Raw genomic sequence first — 18,886 nt, 5'->3', positions numbered from 1 at the left:
AGTATACAACCCTTTCTGAGGCTTGGGGTGGAACTAGAGGGACCTGTATGGTGATATAGCTGGTGGCCACCACCGACAACCGACCCTTGTAGAGGCTTCATGCAGCCTATGCTCAGGGGCCACACCCTTCCTCCCTGAGAAGGACGAGAGAGGTACCAGTTCCAGGTCCTCTCTTGCTGGGAAACATTTTCTAATACGGTGTGGATGTGGCTCCTGGCTAGGCCTTCTGAAGGTGGCTATGGAAAGGGTTGGCTGTGTATCGAAGGCCAGCCCTCTCCAGTAGGGTAGGCATCATTTCCGCTGGTGTCTAAGATGGGACCAGAAGCTCGAGGAAGCTGCCCTCTCCCTTTGCCATTCTGGCTGTTGCTCCCCTCCCTCCTTTCGTCTTCCGGGGGCACCATCTTGTTTCTCTTGTCTGGATCTCAGAGCTCCAGGTTGTTAGGCTCTGGCCCCTGCAGTCCCCAGGTTCCCAGATCTCAGATCTGGACCTGCATGGCAACCTTGGATGCCCTGGCTCTGGGGAGCTTCCCAGGGTCTCAGGCTGCAGACAGGACATGGTGGGTCCACTCAGCCTCTATGATTCAAGCAGATTCCCTCTTGGGTGTCATGCATGCCCAACCTTACCTATAGGGGTCTGGACTTCCCTGCTTTGCACAGGCACGCAAAATCACCCAGCACTTTTCATAGAAGCTGCGCTTAGAATACTGAGTTCGGTCCATACTGGGCAGCTACTGTGAGGGGTGAGCCTCTCCTTAGGCACTAGGCTGGCAGCTCTGTCAACATCAGGATTGCAGGGAAATGGCTTGCTCCCTACACTGTCCTGTGAGGCTAAGACGGGCTGAGAGTGTGTCACGGGCGGGGGCCATGCAGTACGTATGCACCTTTCCAACGTGTGCTGACATCAGCTTGGGGTCGGATAGAGAGGGGTAGTCTATCTGGAGCCGGAAATGCCCGGATCCCTGCCTACACCCCATTATCCTGGCTTCTTACAGCCACCAAAGTTCAGGACAAAGAGCCCTACAGGAAAACAGATGAATGGAGGATTTGAAGATCAGACACCCTGGAAACAAAGGAGCCATCACTGACCGTGCCAGAGGGTGTCAGGGGGCACAGCTAAGGTTGGTCAGGCTCAGGTTGGGGATCGGGGGTAGGGTGGGGGACAGGTCAGGGTTACCTTTTCTCTTCTCCCCAGGAGGCTGGATTCTCCATTGATTGGTACCCAGCAGAGGTTGCACACACCTGAAGCTAAATGCCAAGGACACAGAGAACCCTTAGAACCACATGTCCCAGCCTCAGTGGCTGTGAAGAGCTGCCTCCCACCCAGGCACCGACAGTGCCTGCTGTCCACACCCATTACCGACAACAGACACTTTAGCCCATGCTGAAAGCACATCATCCCCTGTGCACCCCGGCCACCCGCTGGCCTACACTTCCTTCAGAGAGTGTTAACTGCAGGTCTCCTTGTGGCCTCTGGAGCTTCCCAGAGAAGTAAGCCAAAAAGTTAATTTGATTTCGAACAGATTCTTAAGCTAGTTCCCCCAGGCCTTGATCAATTTGCATTCTGTGCTCTGCCTTAGCCCTCTGCCCTCTTGGCAGCGGTGGTGCGGGGGGGGGGGGGGGGGGCAATGTTGGTAGGTTTCGTGTTCTCTTGCTCACAGAAGTGACACCCCCACCCCCACCCCCGAGCAGGGTGTTTGAAGTCACAGCCAACAGAGGACAGGGAGGGGCAGACAGAGTTCTCTACATTCTCCTTGTTTTTTGTGCTTCTGACATCTAAGTCCTTGCACGGAGGCCTGGCAGGCTGCGTGGCTCTTGACATGGAACTGCGTGTTTTAGTAGACATCTGTTTTACTTCCCGTTTCCCTGTGAGAGTTCAAGCTTCCTTTGATTGCTCCAGAAAGAGCTATAGGCCTTCACTGCTCTCCCAGGTGGGTTTCTCTACACACTCTTGTCGGGCACAAGGATCTAACAGGACCTGCATGCCAAGTAATTGAAAGCAGGGTGCCACTGAGTATTGACACCCCCCACCGTGTTCATAGTGATGTCATCATGAACAGGAGTTGGGTGCCCACTGGTACCACACAGCCCTCAGATGGAAAGGGGTTGTGCCGTCAGTCGCAACAGGGATGGGCCAGGGGCACTCTGCTCATGGATGCAAGAGACCAGGGACTATTCCAGTTACAGGGCAGTCCTTGCATTGGAGATAGACAGCAGGACCAGAGCGCCAGCCACAAGCTGGGAAGAGGTGCCGGGGACTTGGCGTTTTTTGTGGGGTCAAGGTCTCATGCTGAAGACACAAGAAAGTCCTGGGGTTTGACAACAATGGTTGCCCAACATGAGTAATCCGGGTGTGTCAGGGTGGACATTTAGAAAATGGCCCCTTGTGTGACCTGTGTCTTATCAAGGAGGGAGCATCCTGAAGAGATGGAACCAGGCACCATCTCTTTATCCGACTCCATGGTTCTCATGAGGTTCCAGCACAGTACCCTGGCTACAGCTCTAGCCAGGGTGCTATGCTGGAACTGTGGTGGCCTGTGTGGGAGTACATCCTGTTTGCAGCTTTTTGTAAGAGTTTCAGTTTTTCTCCTAACTCAGCTAGCTCCCGAGTAATTGAGACTGGGCTGTTATATTTATTTAACAAGCTTTAAGGGCACAACAACTGAGCAGTATTACTCTATTTTAATCCTCTAAGCTAGTGTGTCTACCTCCAGCCAAAATCCCCGTGGTACTTGGATTTTAGTACTGATCTGGCTCTCTCTGGGTTCCATGTGTTTTCTCATGGTGTTTCCTGGATCCTCTCCTCATGGAGAATCCCCATTCCTCCCTCTCTCCCGCCCTCCCTCTCCCTCTCCCTCCCTTCCTCTCCCTCTCCCTCTCCCTCCCTTCCTCTCCCCTCCCTTCCTCTCCCTCTCCCTCTCCCTCTCTCTTTCTCACCTCCCCCCCACAACCCACTGGGAGGAAGTCTAGCCCTGTTCTCTCCTCTGCTCAGTCATTGGCTGTTCAGCTTCTTTATTGACCAATCAGGGAATGGTTGGAGAAGCAATGTTTGCACAACATTGAGATGGGGGGTTCTCAGAATAGGGATTGCAACCAGATATGGGGGCACAGAAATCAGCATTTGAACAATGCAAGGATAATCCCACAGAGTGCACAATAACATACTTACAATATCCGGCTGGGATGTGGAGGTCAAGTGTGTCAAGTAGGCAGAAAGACGTGTTTCCTGCGTGGAAGAGGGGCAGAGATGGAGGTAGGGGTGTGGCTGCAAGAGGCTGCAAGAAGATTACCTTCTTTCTGGACTAGATCAAACCAATGTGTGAGCCTCCTTGGCTGCTTCGAGGAAGCCAGGTACACGGTGGGGACTGGAAAGGCAGCAAGCCAGACTGGAAGGCCAGACTCTGGTGTCTGCAGGGCCACATTCCATCCAGGTTCTACAACAACAGGTTTCTCTTGGCCTGCAGCAACATCATCCTTGTTCCTCTCAGGGCTTCTCTGTGGAACATCTCTGTGTCTCATCCCTCTCCTTGTAGACACGAGTGTCCAGAGAGTTGACACCTTTAAAGGCCTGTCTCCCAGTACAGACCTATGGAGACTTCCGGTAGATGTGAGCTTTCAATCCAATATAGAGGGGCTAGCTCCAGGCGTGCTCCTAAGGATATCCCTGGCTCTCTACTCACAAGAGCCCTGCACTCAGACTTCTGTTTCCAACCTTTCTCATGGGAGGACCCCAGACTCCATAATACGTTACTCAGGCTGGTCTTGCAGAGGACAGACTTCAGTTCCCATCACACACAATAATGGGTTACGGCGATCTATAACTCCAGTTCCAGGGACTCCAACAGCCTTCTCAGCTCCTGGGGCACTGCATCCATGTGCACAGACTTCCGTACAGGCGCACACACGTATTTACCTAATCAAAAATAAATTTAACCTTAAGAAGTGGAAGTGCTTTTGTCACTGCAAGATACCAGGTGACCTCTGCAAGAGAGCTCAGCTCTTCCATGGTCCCTGTCAGGTTGTGGAGGTATCAACCTGGCCCGGCGGGGCTCAGACGAAACCCGCTTTAGTGATTTTCCTCAAGAGTACACTTCAGGGGGATGGTCCGTAAAATGACTGATGGCCTTAAAAGCTGTTAAGCCCAGGAAATCCTAAGCCTTAGTGACAGGAAATATAGAAGTTGCAAGTCACTCAGGACCCCATCCTCCTGCTCTGGAAGGCAGATGTGACACCTTGGGGTGAGGTACTGGTGAGGGACCTCTGGGTCACTGTCTCGTCTTTCTTCTTGCCAACCTTCCAAGGCTGAAGTTGTTTCAGAATATAAGACAAACCAAATCAGTAAATCGATGACATAAATCTTGCCGCCTTTTTCAATTAGTGACTCCCCACACAAGGGTCACCTCCCCTCAGGGAGAAAGTTTATTGCCTATGAGTACCACTGAGACTGTGGGGACCGCCACCCTACCCGCCACCCTCACGCACGCACGCTGCAGAACGTGTCTTTCCTGGAAGTCAGGTGGGCCATTGGAATTAGTGGTGTTTTCTTTCTTTCTTTCTTTCTTTCTTTCTTTCTTTCTTTCTTTCTTTCTTTCTTTCTTTCTTATTTGTTTGTTTAAGATAGATAGACAGACAGACAGACAGACAGACAGATACTGTGTGTGTGTGTGTGTGTGTGTGTGTGAATGTGTGTGTGAATGTGTGTTTGTGTGGACCTGCCAAGACCAGAGTAGGGTGTTTATCCACTGGAGCTGTAGTTACAAGTGGAATGAGCCTTTCCATGAGTGTGTGCAAGCCTTTCCCTGATTCTCTGCAAGAGAAGCAAATGCTTCTCACCCCCAAGCATGTCTTCAGTTCCTGTGTGTTTTGTTGTTTTGTTTTGTTTTGTTTTGTTTTTTGTTTTGTCAATGTGTTTGGTACAGACCTGTGGCCATGATGGTGATACAGTCATCCAAGGGACCTAGTCCGTGTGCTAGGCTGGAGTTCAGACACTGGTTACCAGGAAGGGAAGTGCCTGTGTGCCAGGGTGTGGGTCCTGTCACTGTCTGCCGAGTGTGACTAGGGAGCTCAGACCCTGGCTTTTGTACCCCTGCCACCCCATGGGTATGGAACACTCTTCTCTTAGCCTTGCTTGGCTGTTGTGGTGACCTCCTGAGACCCTCAGCCACCTGACCTGTTGCTGTCCCTTGACAGCATGTGTTAGGAATGGTCATCCGGCTGTCTGTCACCTAGCATTCCAGACACTGGATCTCATAGATGGACTGAAGTGGAGGCCTCCACCCAGGCAGCCTGGGGACCTTGTCACCCCCTCTGGGTTGGGATTTCTCAATGGTGTAATTGTTTGGAGAATCACCCACCATCCTCCTGTGAGGGAGCCCTTCCCCATGCCCTTCTAACTTCCTTCTCCATGTTCCCGTAAGTAGGCTTTGTGAACTGCAGCTCAACTTGGGTGGAGTCACTTTCTTTCATCCGGCATCCATTTGTCAGTGGTTCTGAAGGAGAAACTACTCCACACCCACGCTCACCACAGCCCCCCGGGTTGGCTCATACGCTTCTGCCCTCAAAGCTTTGACACAGATTCCCATTCTCTGCTTAGGGTCACTTGGCTCTTTGCTGTCTGGGTCCTGGGGAGACAGAATGTACCACAGTCTGTAAGACAAGGGTCTGTGTCACGGGTGTGGCCGGGGTGGGAACCATGAGGGCTGAGAGCACGGGACAGAGACAGAGGTCAGTGAAGGGCAGGAGGCAACCATCACGCAAAGCTAAGAGAGTCTGAGAGACAGGCCAACTGGAAATATACACTCAAAGGAGAGAGAGAGGCTGCAGACATCATCTGCCGACTGCCCTGTACACTCATTCACAGAGGTTTTCAATCATTCATTCTGCCATGCACACATGCATGCATGCATTCATTCATTCATTCATTCACATGTATTCATTCCTTCATTCATTCATTCCTTCATGTGATCATTCATTCTGCCATGCATTCATTCATTCATTCATTCATTCCTTCATTCCCTCATTCCTTCCTTCTTCCCTTCATGTGATCATTCATTCTGCCATGCATTCATTCATTCATTTCTTCATGTGATCATTCATTCTGCCATTCATTCATTCATTCACTCATTTCTTCGTTCCCTCATTACTTCCTTCCTTCTTTCCTTCATGTGATCATTCTGCCATGCATGCATGCATGCATGCATTCACATGTATTCATTCATTCATTCATTCCCTCATTCCTTCTTTCATTCCTTCCTTCCTTCATTCATTCCTTCAACCAGGCCAGCAGTTGGGTGCTGAGGTTTTTTGTAGACCATCCCAAAGGACTTTCTGATGCCCTCTCCCCACTCCTGTCACAGAAGACTTGTCTTCAGCAGTTCAGATCGAAACAATGAGTGCTTCCTACAGCTGGGCAAGGCTGCAAATGAAGGTCAGGGCGCCTCAACCCCATCCTCAGGAGGTCTTGAGGAGAACAATGCCTGACTTACCTGCTAGAAATCAACCAGAGAATAATTGGCCCCCTGACTTCAATGATGTGCATGCTGGTTCTGTCTTAATGATATAATTACGGGGGGTGGGGCAGAGGGGATGGCAGGGCTACAGCATGCCCACAGTAAGCCTGGTCAAGGCTCCGGCCATGCTCCATACTACAGAGTGGGAGTTGGGGTCGGGGGAGGAGGCAGAGGGGTTTATTTGGGGAAAGCTGAGATCTGTGTATTCAGGGCCTCTGGGTTGGATCCCAAGGCCCCAGAAAGAGAGCAGAGGAGACACAAAGGCACTCTGGGGTCTATCAGCGCAGTAGAGAACTCGGGAGGCCTGAGTATGGAGAGTCCGTCAATCACCGTGGCTGCTTACGTGTATGATTGGGCTCAGAGGGTGCCTGGGCTTGCCGTGCTGACACCCAACGTTCCTTACACGATGAGCAGAGCTGCCCCCACCCACCCCTACCCCCATCCCCACAGCAGCTGCACGCAGAGGCCTCCCGTTTGCACGGTGCTCTGCAGTTGGTCCTGACTTGAGCACCTATTGGTCCTCAGGCAGACGAGTAGGTTGGGAGCGTAAGTGATTTGTCCAAGGTCAGTGAGTCAATCAGCAGAGCGATTATTGAAGTCTATTAGAGAGCTCCTTGCAGCAGCCCCTGAGAGGCTGGTGGGGAAGGACACAGACCTGGCTGAGCTCTGCAGCGAGGAGGGAGGAAGACTGGGTGCAGAGACACTCCCTCGAGAACATTCACATATGCCCAGATACCGTGTTCTTTGCGCACATGCATGTGTGTGCAAGATCACAGGCATACTCATACACATGCCTTCATACCCAGCCATGTTGTAGAGCAGGTAGCGTCACACGTGCAGGAGCGCGTGAACCGACCTTGATGCACGTACGCCGTGTATGCACCAAGATGATCACCAGAGTGAAGTCCAGCCTGAAGGCTTGCATGAGGACGGCTGTCACCCACAGTTATGGCGGCCAAGTTGCAGGACGACCTAGGGCCAGTCCGAGGGGTGTGTAAGGAGCCTAAAGCCCAGATGCAGTTGCCCAGCCTCACATCCACCACACCCCACCGTCTCCTTGGAAAGCATGAGTGAGCCCAGGCAGGCGCCCCTCTCTGTGGCTCCCTCCACAGCTGGAAAGGAAATAATCAAAATAATTGGCGTAATCACGCTAAATAACACCGCGCAACGGTTACAAACGGTCTTTGGAGACACCCTTGGAGGCCGGTCGCGTTCTGGAGAGAACACCGTGACAATTTCCTCAATTAATTGTTTCAGGCCCTCCAGCCTCAGGCAGCCTGTGCTGAGATCCAATGGCCTAAGGCCACCTGTGCGGAGCGCAGCTCAATCTTCCCGCTTCTGCCCCAGAGGACGCCATGTCCGTCCGGACTCGGCTGGCTCCCTGTCCCATGAGAGCCTGACCTCTCCTGAACTCCTATCCTCCTATCCTCCATCCTCCCGGGAAAGCTCAGCTCTGCAGGGTCTGGACTGTGGAGCTGGCCCAAGTCATCTCCCTCAGGCCCCTTTCCTCATCATCGGTGGCTTCTCTACTCTCTGGTCCATGGAACTGAATCACGTGTGCTTGGAGTTCCATGGAGCCTGACGGACCACAGAGGAAAGGACTTTACCAAAAAGTGTGGGGCTCACCGTGTGCCTTTGGCTCTAAGTGCTGAGGAAGCAGGAATGAGATGAAGGGGCTGACTGGCCCTGTAGCCTCTCTGCAGGCTCCATCAGGATCCTCCTGTCTCCCCAGCAACTGGAGGCACAGGCAAGCCTTGGCTTATGCACCCCCCCCCCATTTCCCTCTTTGATCTCTGTAGGGCCAACTCAGATGCTGTGCACGTCTGTCTGCCAGCATCGTCAGGGTCTTCGCCGCAGACAGACATCTATTAATAGATATTCCCAGGAGGGACTCAAGTTTGCACATCAGAACCTGGGCAAGAGTCATCCTGTGTCTCATCACCACCATTTGCTAGTCTTTGCTTCTATTCTGCTAACTTATAAAACCCCACCACGGATGAGTGGGTCTTCCTGCCAGCCGCATGCCTTCAGACTAAGAGAGCTCATGGCCAGGCTGGGTCCACGTCACAAGCACTGGCCTTGCGGGTGAAGCTCGATTCCTCTCTCACTGCCCGGCCTCCAGCCCAGGGTGACCTCCCGGATATCATCAGCACACATGCTAGATGGTGAAGACACTCACAGAGGGGGCCTTCTCCAGCCTTGGTCTGGGTTGGTAGCGCCTGGTGTTAGATGTGTGAGCTCACTGGTCCTTAAAGGTATCCTGCCCTGCAGTGCCTTCCCTTGTACTCGAGACACTGAGCTCTGCTTCCCTCAGAGGCAGGAGGTGCCTGCCTACGTACAGTCTTTATGAAGGATGAACAACTTTCAGAAGAGCTGGAGTGAGCCTGTCCGGCTTGGGAGGGCAGTAGCAAGTGGCCATCTTGGGAACAGTGGGTCCTCACCAGACACTGAATCTGCTGGCTTTGACCTTGGGCATCCAGCCCTAGGAACTGCGAGCTTCTAGTGGAGGCATACTGCCACAGCCACACCAGAGGACCACAGCAGGGTTTTTACCTGTCTTCACTGGTGGTGGACAGGATTCTACTGGTAACACTGTTCCTAAAGACCCATCACTTCTCTGCTCCAGCCCTCTCCCTCCTCCCACCCTCCAGCCCTCCCCCTCCTCTCACCTTCCAGCCCCTCCCCCACTTTCCAGCCTTCCTCTCCCCCTACCCACCAGCCCTTCCCCTCCTCTCACCTTCCAGCCCTCTCCCCCACTTTCCAGCCTTCCTCTCCCCCTACCCACCAGTCCTCCCCCTCCTCCACCTTCCAGCCCTCCTCCTCTTCCCACCTTCTAACCCTCCCCCTCTCCCCACTAGCCCTCTCCTCCCCCCTCAGCCCTCCCCCTCCCATCTTAGCCCTCCCCCTCCCCCTAGTCCTCCAGCCCTTCCCCCAGTCTGTGTTCAGCCTCAATAAAGCTATTTCCCTCTGGACTACAAAGCACTTTCAGTGAGTTTAAACAGCTGGCAAGACCTTCACCAAGTCCCAAGGGAATTGCAGACATCTCCTGAGAGACACAGCACCCAGGCAAAAGGAGAGCCTCACACGCAGAGTCAGCACCACTTTCAAGTCATGCTTCACTCTGAGCAAGCCACTGTCACCTTATCCTGGAAGCTCAATGTCCCTGTCTGTAAAACAGAGATAACATCTGACTCACCACATCCAGTGTTTCTACAAAGAGCGAAAGGTGGGAGATGTTAAAATCACAGAGGTGCTGGTTTATAGACTGCTGCATATCCCCAAGCAGACAGACCTAGCTTATACATGTGCACGCGCACACACATGCACACGCACGCACACACGTGGGTGTGTGTGGAAGGCAACACTATTGAGTCTATGGAGGAAAAGCAGATAGACATCTAGAAGACCTGGGTACACAGAGGGTCATAGGAAGGATGTGTGCTTTGTGGGTACACATCCATATGCATACGTTTTATATCCATGCATGTGTGTCTGTGTTTTCATGCTTGTGTGTCTGCTTACCCATGCCTGTGTATTTGTGTTCAGAGCTGTACATATGCACATGGCTGTGCATGTGTGTTTATATATGAATGCGTGTATTAGTGTGTACATACATGTGCACCTGAAGGAGATACTGGAAATGTGAACACACTTCTCCTTTGAGGCAGAAGGGGTCTGGCTGCCTCATTGCAGTGACCGTGGGCCCTAGCAGTTGTTTGAAAATCAGTTCTGAGCACTGAGAGAGAAGTACACACAGTGACTGCTCTGTAGGCAGCTGTCCTGCCTGCCAGGCTGGGGAGAGCAGGGGTAGGAACTGTAAGCCTCAAGGAAATGCCTTACCCTGTCACCACATGAGGAAACTGTTGTGGCAAGCTGGAGCATCCAGACCTCCATGACTAGCGTTCCCCTTGCCCTGCATTCCCACACGGATAGCCATCTGTGAGCGTGTTCCACAGGAGCACATCCTAGTCACCATCTGAGGTGATGGCAGCTCCATCCAGGTTGTCCCAGCATTCACAAGCTCTCAGTGCCCAAGCACAAGAATGCAGTAAATGTGCTCACTGGCTTCCTGACTCACATCGGCTGGAGCTGAGGGAGGCCTGGCCCACAACCAGGCTGTGCCTCAGGGGAGCTAAAGGAGAGGAATGCTTGGGACAAGATCAGAGGCTGTCTCTCCTCCGCTCAGTCAGACGGTTGCCAAATATTTACTATGTGGCTATGCTCTGGGGACATGGAGACAAGAGAGATCAGGAGCTTCTTTCTAAGAGCCCACAGCACCAGCAACTTAACTCAGAGCCCTCAGAGCCCCGTGCGTTCTGCCCAGGATTACAGCTCCCATAATTTTATCCAGAATCTGACCAACTAATCCAAGAACAGAGAGACCGGTGGGCAGTCAGATGGCAGTGCCCTGTCCTGGAGTAGAAATCACAGTGCCCCAGAAGCCAAAGGAGACCCTGTTGTCTGAGCAATGTGATTACACAAGACAGGGTCAGGGGCAGCAATTCCCCAGTCTCCTTGAGGACCTGAGGCAGAGCAGCTGGATAGGATACTCCTCAGCTACATTCTAATGGCATGATGGAACTGCTCTACACCAGCTTTCTGTCTCTCTGGACCATGTGTGGTGCTGTTGGCCGGTAGGAGACAGGGTTGGATTGTGGTTGGGTTGGCCAGAAAAGCAATGGACCAACAGGAGAGCCCTCAGGTGGGTGAAGGGAAGAGACTGACAAGGAGTTGGAGAAAGAGGAGGAGAGGGATCAGGAGAGAGGGAGTACAAAAGGAGAGGATGGGGGGTTGAAGGAGAGGGGGTTGAAGGAGGGGAAGATGCCTCGGTACCCACTGAGATGAAGACGCAGACAGGGCTGAAGGTTTGCTGAGTGGTAGAATGGCTTCGAGTCCCCCCCCCCCCCCCCCGAGAGACCGTCAGTGTAATGCAGAGGTGAGGAGTTGGGTTACAAGGATGTGCTGGTGGGGCCAGTGCAGTGATAACTATGGATGGCTGGGTGACCCACAAAACCTCCGAGCTCTGGGCCACACACCTTACAGAGCTACAAGACTGACTGGTCCATCCGGCACACGGTAAGTCTCGGACAGATGTCGAACAGGAAGGGCCTGGACCAGCGAGTGTCTGTAGAAGTTTGTTATGAGAGCTGGTGGTCATCTGTATCAGCTTCTTGTGTCATTGCTGTAACCAGATACCTCACAAAACCTCTTGAAGAAGAAGAGGAAAAGGAAGGAGAAAGGAGGAAGAGGAAGAGGAAATGAAGTGGTGTTTTCTGTCTGTTCACAGTCCATTATGGTGGAAAGGCAGACAGGGAGTGCAGGAAGCAGTTGTCACATTCAGGAAGTCACATTCAATTGGCCACATTCAGGAAGAGATTGTCACACCATGGCCACATTCAGGAAGGTGGGAGATGAAGGTTCAACTCCCTTTCTCCCTCCTTAGATCCAGGCTGCCTCCCATCCATATTCAGGGTGATTCTTCCTGCTTCAATTAACCTAATCTAGATAATCCGCCACAGGCTGTGTTTCCATGGTGATTCTAAATCCCATCAAGGTGACAAGCAAGATCAGCCATAGCACCTCCCCTCTTCCTGAACAGCTCACAAGTGTCAAGGCAGCGAGGTGTCCCTGAGTCCCTCTGTCATCAGGAAGAACTCTGACCACTCCCTCCCTGCACCCTATGAAGCTGCCTCCTACCAGTTCACTCTATTGAGCAGTTTCTCAGGAGACAGGAGTGACTCACTAGGGAGCAGGAGGCAGAGCTGCTGGTTCTGCTCCTCCTGCTCTGAGACTTCTGCCAAACATCCTGGGGTCACTGGCTCGTGCCTGCTCGCGGCAGTCAGTGTGTCTGTCTTCTTTCATGGCCCTGTTCTCGGCAGCCTGTGGGTGGAGCCCACGTGTCTCTTCGTGGCAGGGTCTGGTAAATGGTTCATGGCTTGGGGACCATGTGTTCTCACCGATCCAAAGATTTTCAAAGCTCTTTATAGCTAAGCTTTTCCTGCCCCGGTGTGTGGGAAACAGATCGGAGGGAAGCATGCTGTGTGAAGCCTGAGAACTCAGGAAATTCTGTCTTGCTCCATTCTTCTTCCCCGCCCCCTGCAATGGGGGTCTTATAACTTGTGGGGTTTGAAGACAGGCTGAGGACCTGGGTCCCACTCCTCTTTGCACACAGGAAAACCACAGTCGCCTCCCCAACCCCCAAGGAAGTAAGCATTGCTCGGGACCAGTAACAGCAGGATTAACAGAAATAAACACTTTTCTCCAACATTTCACATGTATTATTCATATATGAATTATTCATATTCATATACGTTATTTACATATATAATATTAGCATTATCTGTGTCCCCATTGTCTCCTGGAATTCTCCAGCCTCCCATACCTTCTTCTGCTTACTAATCACCGTCGTGCTAGAACTAGCGTCTGACGACTCCAGGGCATAGTTGGATGTTCCCTGCAACGACTTCTTGGGTCTTTCCCATGTTCCGTTCTTCAGCCCCGTCCTCTGGCGTGTCTGGTAATCTCGTGTTGAATGTTGGGCACTGTGTGCACAGAGCTACAAAGAGAATGTGAGGTGGAGAATCAGAGTCTGGCAAATGAAAACCCACCGTCCAAGTTCAGCCCGGTTCCTGTATGTGCACACTCTAAGGGCTGGGGTGGCTTTCGTGTGTTTAAGGGGTCGGGGAATCAAAAGTGCGCTCTTTCCCCACATGTGGAAAATGGCTTGAAATTTGAACTTCAGCCTTCTTATGCAAGCATCAGGTGGGCGCTTAGCCGTGGCCGTCCACTTGTTTGTCTTTTGCAGAGTGAGCGGCTGCCACAGAGATCATGTGGGATCCCCATAGCTATCCAGTCTGACCTCTGGCTGGAAAGGTTTGCCAGCTGTCTCTGAGGCCACCCTACGCTCCGCAAGACGGACCCCTTCTTCTGTGGAGTTCAGGGTGGAGGATGAGGACAGACCCTGGTTAGATATGGAGGGTGGAGGTTCTGGCTAAGCTGACTGGTAAGGTGCTAGGTAAGCCTGAGTTTCTAAGGCGGTGCAGTAGGCCTGGGGGAAGGTGGGAGCCACCTGAAGCCTGGTCAAACACAGACCCCGTCGCTGATATGGATGGTCCATCAGGGTTAGCATCTCCCAAGGTGGCAATAGAAATATGGCCTCAGTCCCTTCACAGGGATGCACTCCAGCCAGAAGCTGCCTTCCCTGTAAGGGCCTCATTCTTAAGAGCTGAAATCCCATGAGGCCAAGCCATGAATGGCTGTCCATGAAAGGGGTCCCCTGGCTTGGGGCTGCAGGCTAAGCCAGGGCTCATAGGTGCGATCTTGTGCTTTGTAGTGGGTATAGGCAATGGACATGTCTCCCCTGACTAGCATGAACCGGCCCACACCAGCGTTCCTCATCAAGTACTGGGCGGATGTCTCACAAGCCACCTCTGCCTCCCTGCCTGGGTATGACTAGAAAGGAGGACCCACAAGACAAATGCTATAGCAGGACACCCGCACCTATGCTAACCCAGGTCCCGCCATGTTCAGGCACATGGTTTTGTGGTCCATGACAGAGAATACCAAGCCCGGGAAACACAGAGTGGACAGGTCACGTCAAGCCTGCTTTGGGGACTTTCTCAGCTCTGCCACTGACTCTCAGAGGGAGTCAGGTTCACACACAGCTGCTGTCTAACCCCCTGAGTGCTGGTGCTAGGTTGGGTGTTGGGGAGGACCTGAGAGTGGACGGGGGCTGCCCACAGCCTTTCCTTTTTTCTTATTTCCTCTACAAAGCAAAGTGATGGCTCTGACCTTATTGCTTCTCCTAAGGGACAAATTCCTTGGAAAGGCCATGGTGCAGTGGAAGTAAGGCTGCTGGAGGGTGTGGCCTGCGAGTTGGACCTGGGACCCTGTGACTATGGCATGGTGGCCCTTTCTTTGGGGCTCACTGACATTCTAATGCATCAGTGACAGCACTGTCCTGAGGCCACTGAGGTGACCCACGTCAGATCTTCCAGGCAGGTCCTCTCCTCTCCGTTGTCCCAACCCTTCTCCGTTCAGTCAGTTAGCTGACAACCGTCTTCAAACGTCAGCTCATCCACCCTCTGGATAGATCGCCAAACTCGCTGCCCGTGAGCCTGTAGCTGTTACCCAAGCCAGTGGGGTGATGGGTGCTCCTGCTGGCCCCTCTCCATGAGCCCCTCACCCTATAGCTGGCCTGAATACTTTCTTCTTGCCCTGTAAACTTGAGAACGACGGGTTCACTCCCCCACCGGCAGTCTCTCTGCTCTCCAGGATGACGGTGGCCAGAGCTACGAGAGCAGAGCCAAGAGTAGAGAGCCAAAGAGAACAGCATCTAGAGACTACAGGGACAAGCCTCCCTGTCACTTCCTGAACCAGCTGCTATAGTCACGTGTGGGACTGTAGCCCCTGAATTCTCTGCGATGGACATGCATGTCTGAGGTCTGTCAGTGATGAGCTGCCTTTTAGATGACACTTGCTCCCGTGGAGATTGTACCCATCTCTCCTCACCTCTGTAGCCCTAGAGATAGCCCTAGGAGCGCAGTAGGCAGTTGTCTCATGAGCCGATGTTTGACAGCCTCTAACTTTCCATTGTCTCAATCACGTCTCTCTGGAGGATCCTTGGACCCAGGGAGGAAAATCTGAGTGTGGCATTTGAGTGTGACATTTGAGCGTGACACATGCTTTCCCTGAGTCCTTCCCATGTCACCTGTCACAACAGTACTCGGTGGTGGAGTGACCTACAGGATACAGGGACCAGCATCTGTCTGAAGACCAGCTCATTGGAGGTACCTGAACCACCTCTTCTCCTCCCAGGAGAGCAGACAGTGCCCCTCCCCTGAGCCAGCTTGCTTGCAGCTGCTAGCTTGGAGGCTTCATGTGTGTTACCTCTGAGCTTTGGCTGAAGGGCTCGCTCAGCCTGAGATGTAAGTTGAATCCACCCCAAAGTTGGTCAAGTTCACAGTTCTTTTTTATTTATTTATTTATTTTTTTGGTTCTTTTTTTCGGTTCTGGGGACCGAACCCAGGGCCTTGCGCTTCCTAGGTAAGTGCTCTACCACTGAGCTAAATCCCCAGCCCCAAGTTCACAGTTCTATTCGTCTTCCTCTCGATCTATTTTCTGCTGCCCCGCATCAAGAGTTTTATAAAGCATAGGTGTTTATTTGGCTTACAGGCCTGGAGGCTGGGAGGTTCAGGAGCACGGTACAGCCTCTGGCAAGGGCCTTCTAGTGCTATAAAATGACTGCAGGCCTCATGTGGCAAGGTAGAGCAAATATGCCATCTCAGGTCTGTCACATCCTTGAAACCACCATCTACCCTCATGACCTCACCTAACCCTGGTGACTTCCCAAAGGCCTGCCCTTGAGTGCCAGAAACATAGGAATTTGGGGATCATGTCTCCAACACATGTACTTTAGGAGCACAGTCAAATCATGGCAACCACTGGCCCATGACTGCCTTTAGGTGTGACCACCAAGAGTCCTCTGTCAGGGATAATAGCAAAGCAGAGTTGTCCCTGCATGGTGGCCAGGAAACAAAGACTGACAGGAAAGGATATTCTCTTCAAAGAGACAACCTCAGTGACTGAATTCCCTCAACAAGACCCGCCTTCAAGCACCATCCAATCAGAATTTCATCACAGGATGCTACCTGTCCGTGAGAGTGTGTGTGTGTGTGTGTGTGTGTGTGTGTGTGTGTGTGTGTGTGTGTGTGTGTGTGTGTGTGTGTGTGTTAAACTGTACAAACTGTCGTGTGCAGTCTCCAACTTGGAGCTTTCTGCTGGCCATGGTGTGGGGCCTTCTCTTTGGACCTCTACAGAGGGTCCTCTCCAAATGTCTCGAGTTTAACCACACATGTCCTGTCCCTGCCTCTCTGTGTAGAGTCTTCCAAAGTCACAACCAAAGCTTTGAGAAGTTCTTTGAGACTCTACTGTGTGCCCTCGGGCCTCTGTACGGGTAACTTCCTTCAGGTTCCTCCACCCCGTCCCCTGGGCACCATTTGCAGAGCACTGTTTTCTGAGAGGCCACTGTAGACAGAGGTGCACTGATTTGGGAAGGAGCTGCCCTCCCTACCTAAAGGGTTAGCATAACCAGTGACAGGAGGGGTGCTGGTACCTCAGATGGGGTGCTAAGTGCTTCCAGGATAAGATGCTGGGATCTCTGGGAGGGGGTGCTAGTACCTCCAGGATGGGGTGCTAAGTGCCTCTGGGATAGGGCGCTGGTACTCTGGGAGGGGTGCTAAGTGCCTCTCAGATGAGGTGCTGGTGCCTCTGGAATGGGGTGTTGGTGCTTCTGGGATGGGGTTCTGGTTGCTGTTGAGGTAGGTGTTATATCTAAAAGTGGAGCCTGGGACCCGACCCTTGAAGATGTCTGCCTCATCCCTGACTATCCCTCTTCCCAGCCTCAAGAGAACCTTGGGGTGTCCTCTCTGCAATGTGTCCCCTTCCCTCCTCGTCGTAACTGCCCCTCCTAATCCCTCCTTAGCACCTATGGAGCCAGCTTGACTGAACCAGCCTCTGGAGCTGGCATCTTTGTGGAAGATTGAAACAGTGTCTGAGGAGAGAGAGAGAGAGAGAGAGAGAGAGAGAGAGAGAGAGAGAGACAGAGAGACAGAGAGACAGAGAGAGACAGAGAGAGACAGAGAGAGACAGAGAGAGAGAGACAGAGAGAGAGAGACAGAGAGAGACAGAGAGAGACAGAGAGACAGAGAGAGACAGAGAGACAGAGAGAGACAGAGAGAGAGAGAGAGAGAGAGAGAGAGAGAGAGAGAGAGAGAGAGAGAAGTGGGTCATTTCCATATCTGCTCCGGAACTTGCTCAGAACTACCAGTCAGCTGCCTCTGTTCTCCAGCGACAGGAGCGGCAGTTCAGGACGTGCTGCCCGACTGAGCTCGTGATTGGAAATGCTGGAAGTTTCTAGTACAACCCTCTCTCGGCAGGCTCTGAATGTTCCTGGTAACTGGCTTTCCTGCTGGGGAAGACACTGTCTGTCAAGCGTCCAGCCTCATTCCTCGTGTCTTAGGGAGGCAGAAGAACCAAGTCTCCACCCCAGCTCAGCTCCAATCCCTCCTTACCTGCCAGGCTGTAGCCCGTGAGGGTCAGGGCGGCAGATGGATCAGCCCGGCTTGGCGTGACCCATTTCCAGAGCCGCTGGACTGGATCTGAAGGCAGCAACCTCCTTTGGTTTTTGAATGGCTGAAGCTATGCCAGCTCTCATCGCCTGGACTGGTCATGCAGTAGGAAGGGGGTGGAGAAGATACTGCCCATCCCTCCCTTCCTGCCTCAGCACAGTGTCTTACCCTGCAGCTCTAGGGTCCTCTTGGGCAGTAGCAACAATCACGTTAAAAAACATGTGAGTGCGTGCGTATTTGACATGCTCTTGTGCATGTGTATGCAGGTGCGTGTAGACACCAGGAAACAGCCACAAGAATCATCACTTGAACACAGTCCAGAGTCTTTCACTAGCCTGGAGCTCACTAATTGGTTAAGACCAGCTGCATTCCAGGGAGCCGCCTGTCTCTGCTTCTCCTAGCCAGGGTTGCAAGCATCTGTCACCATGCATGCCTGGTGGTTATGGAGGGCTCTGAGGGTTGAACTCAGGTCTTTATTCTTGCAAGACAAGCTCCTTACTGACCGAGTTTCCTCCCCAGACTCCCAGACTACAGGCATTGTCTTAAATGGCTAGATAGACATAATCCAGTCTATGGTGCTGCAGTTTCTGTGAGAACCAGGGTTCTGCACAGCATATACTTGTAACACAGAAACCACCAGGTGGGATACACAAATGAGTGGTGCTGAGAAGGCTTCACAGAATCCACCGCAGGCCCATCCCACCATTCCCTTCTGTTTCCAGGCTGGAACTATGAGATCTGAATCCGCAGGGAGAGGCGAGGTCAGCAGACCCTTGGCATCTGGGTCTATAATCTTCACCCTCCCTAGAAACCTCAAGTGTGTAACGAGAAGCAGATTCAGAGCCCTGTGCGTGAAAGTAACTGTTCATGAGCACCTGTGCCGTGGATGCGGCTGAGAGGCCATGTTTGTCGTCTGCATGGCCCTTCCTACATTTAGTTCATAAGTAAGAACACCCAGCCAGTGAGGTGTGTGGCTTCCCAGGGTTGCCCTGAGAAGTAGGTGTTAACAGACACTGAAATAACAACAACAGCAGCAGCAGCAGCAACAACAACAATAATAATAATATGATGATGATATGGGTTGGGGGTCACCACAATGTGAGGAACTGTATTAAAGGGTCACAGCATTAGGAAGATTGAGAACCACTTTTCAACTGCAAAGACAAACCAGACTTCAGCCTGTGGGTTCTATGGGCCCTCCCGCCTTCTGTGTCCAGCTATCAAAAGGCAGCTGGGTCAGCAGCAGAAGCT

General features: G+C 52.5%; 1 protein-coding gene and 1 long non-coding RNA gene across 3 annotated transcripts in view; one reads left to right on the top strand and one right to left on the bottom strand.

Annotated features, from left to right (window-relative positions):
• Ajap1 (adherens junctions associated protein 1) overlaps nucleotides 1-18,886 on the top strand; it is a 112,462-nt gene that overhangs the window by 69,075 nt on the left and 24,501 nt on the right. The gene's annotated exons all lie outside the window — the stretch shown is intronic.
• Nucleotides 12,762-17,939, bottom strand: LOC134479054 (uncharacterized). The gene is made up of 2 exons (XR_010052029.1): nucleotides 17,579-17,939; nucleotides 12,762-13,062 (listed from the first exon to the last, which is right to left on the bottom strand). It is a non-coding gene; the product is annotated as an uncharacterized LOC134479054 (long non-coding RNA).

This window comes from Rattus norvegicus, chromosome 5 (genome assembly GCF_036323735.1).
Source record: "Rattus norvegicus strain BN/NHsdMcwi chromosome 5, GRCr8, whole genome shotgun sequence".
Lineage (NCBI taxonomy): Eukaryota > Metazoa > Chordata > Mammalia > Rodentia > Muridae > Rattus > Rattus norvegicus.
The sequence above is the reverse complement of the archived record's forward strand: the minus strand, read 5'-3'. Positions and strand labels throughout refer to the sequence as shown.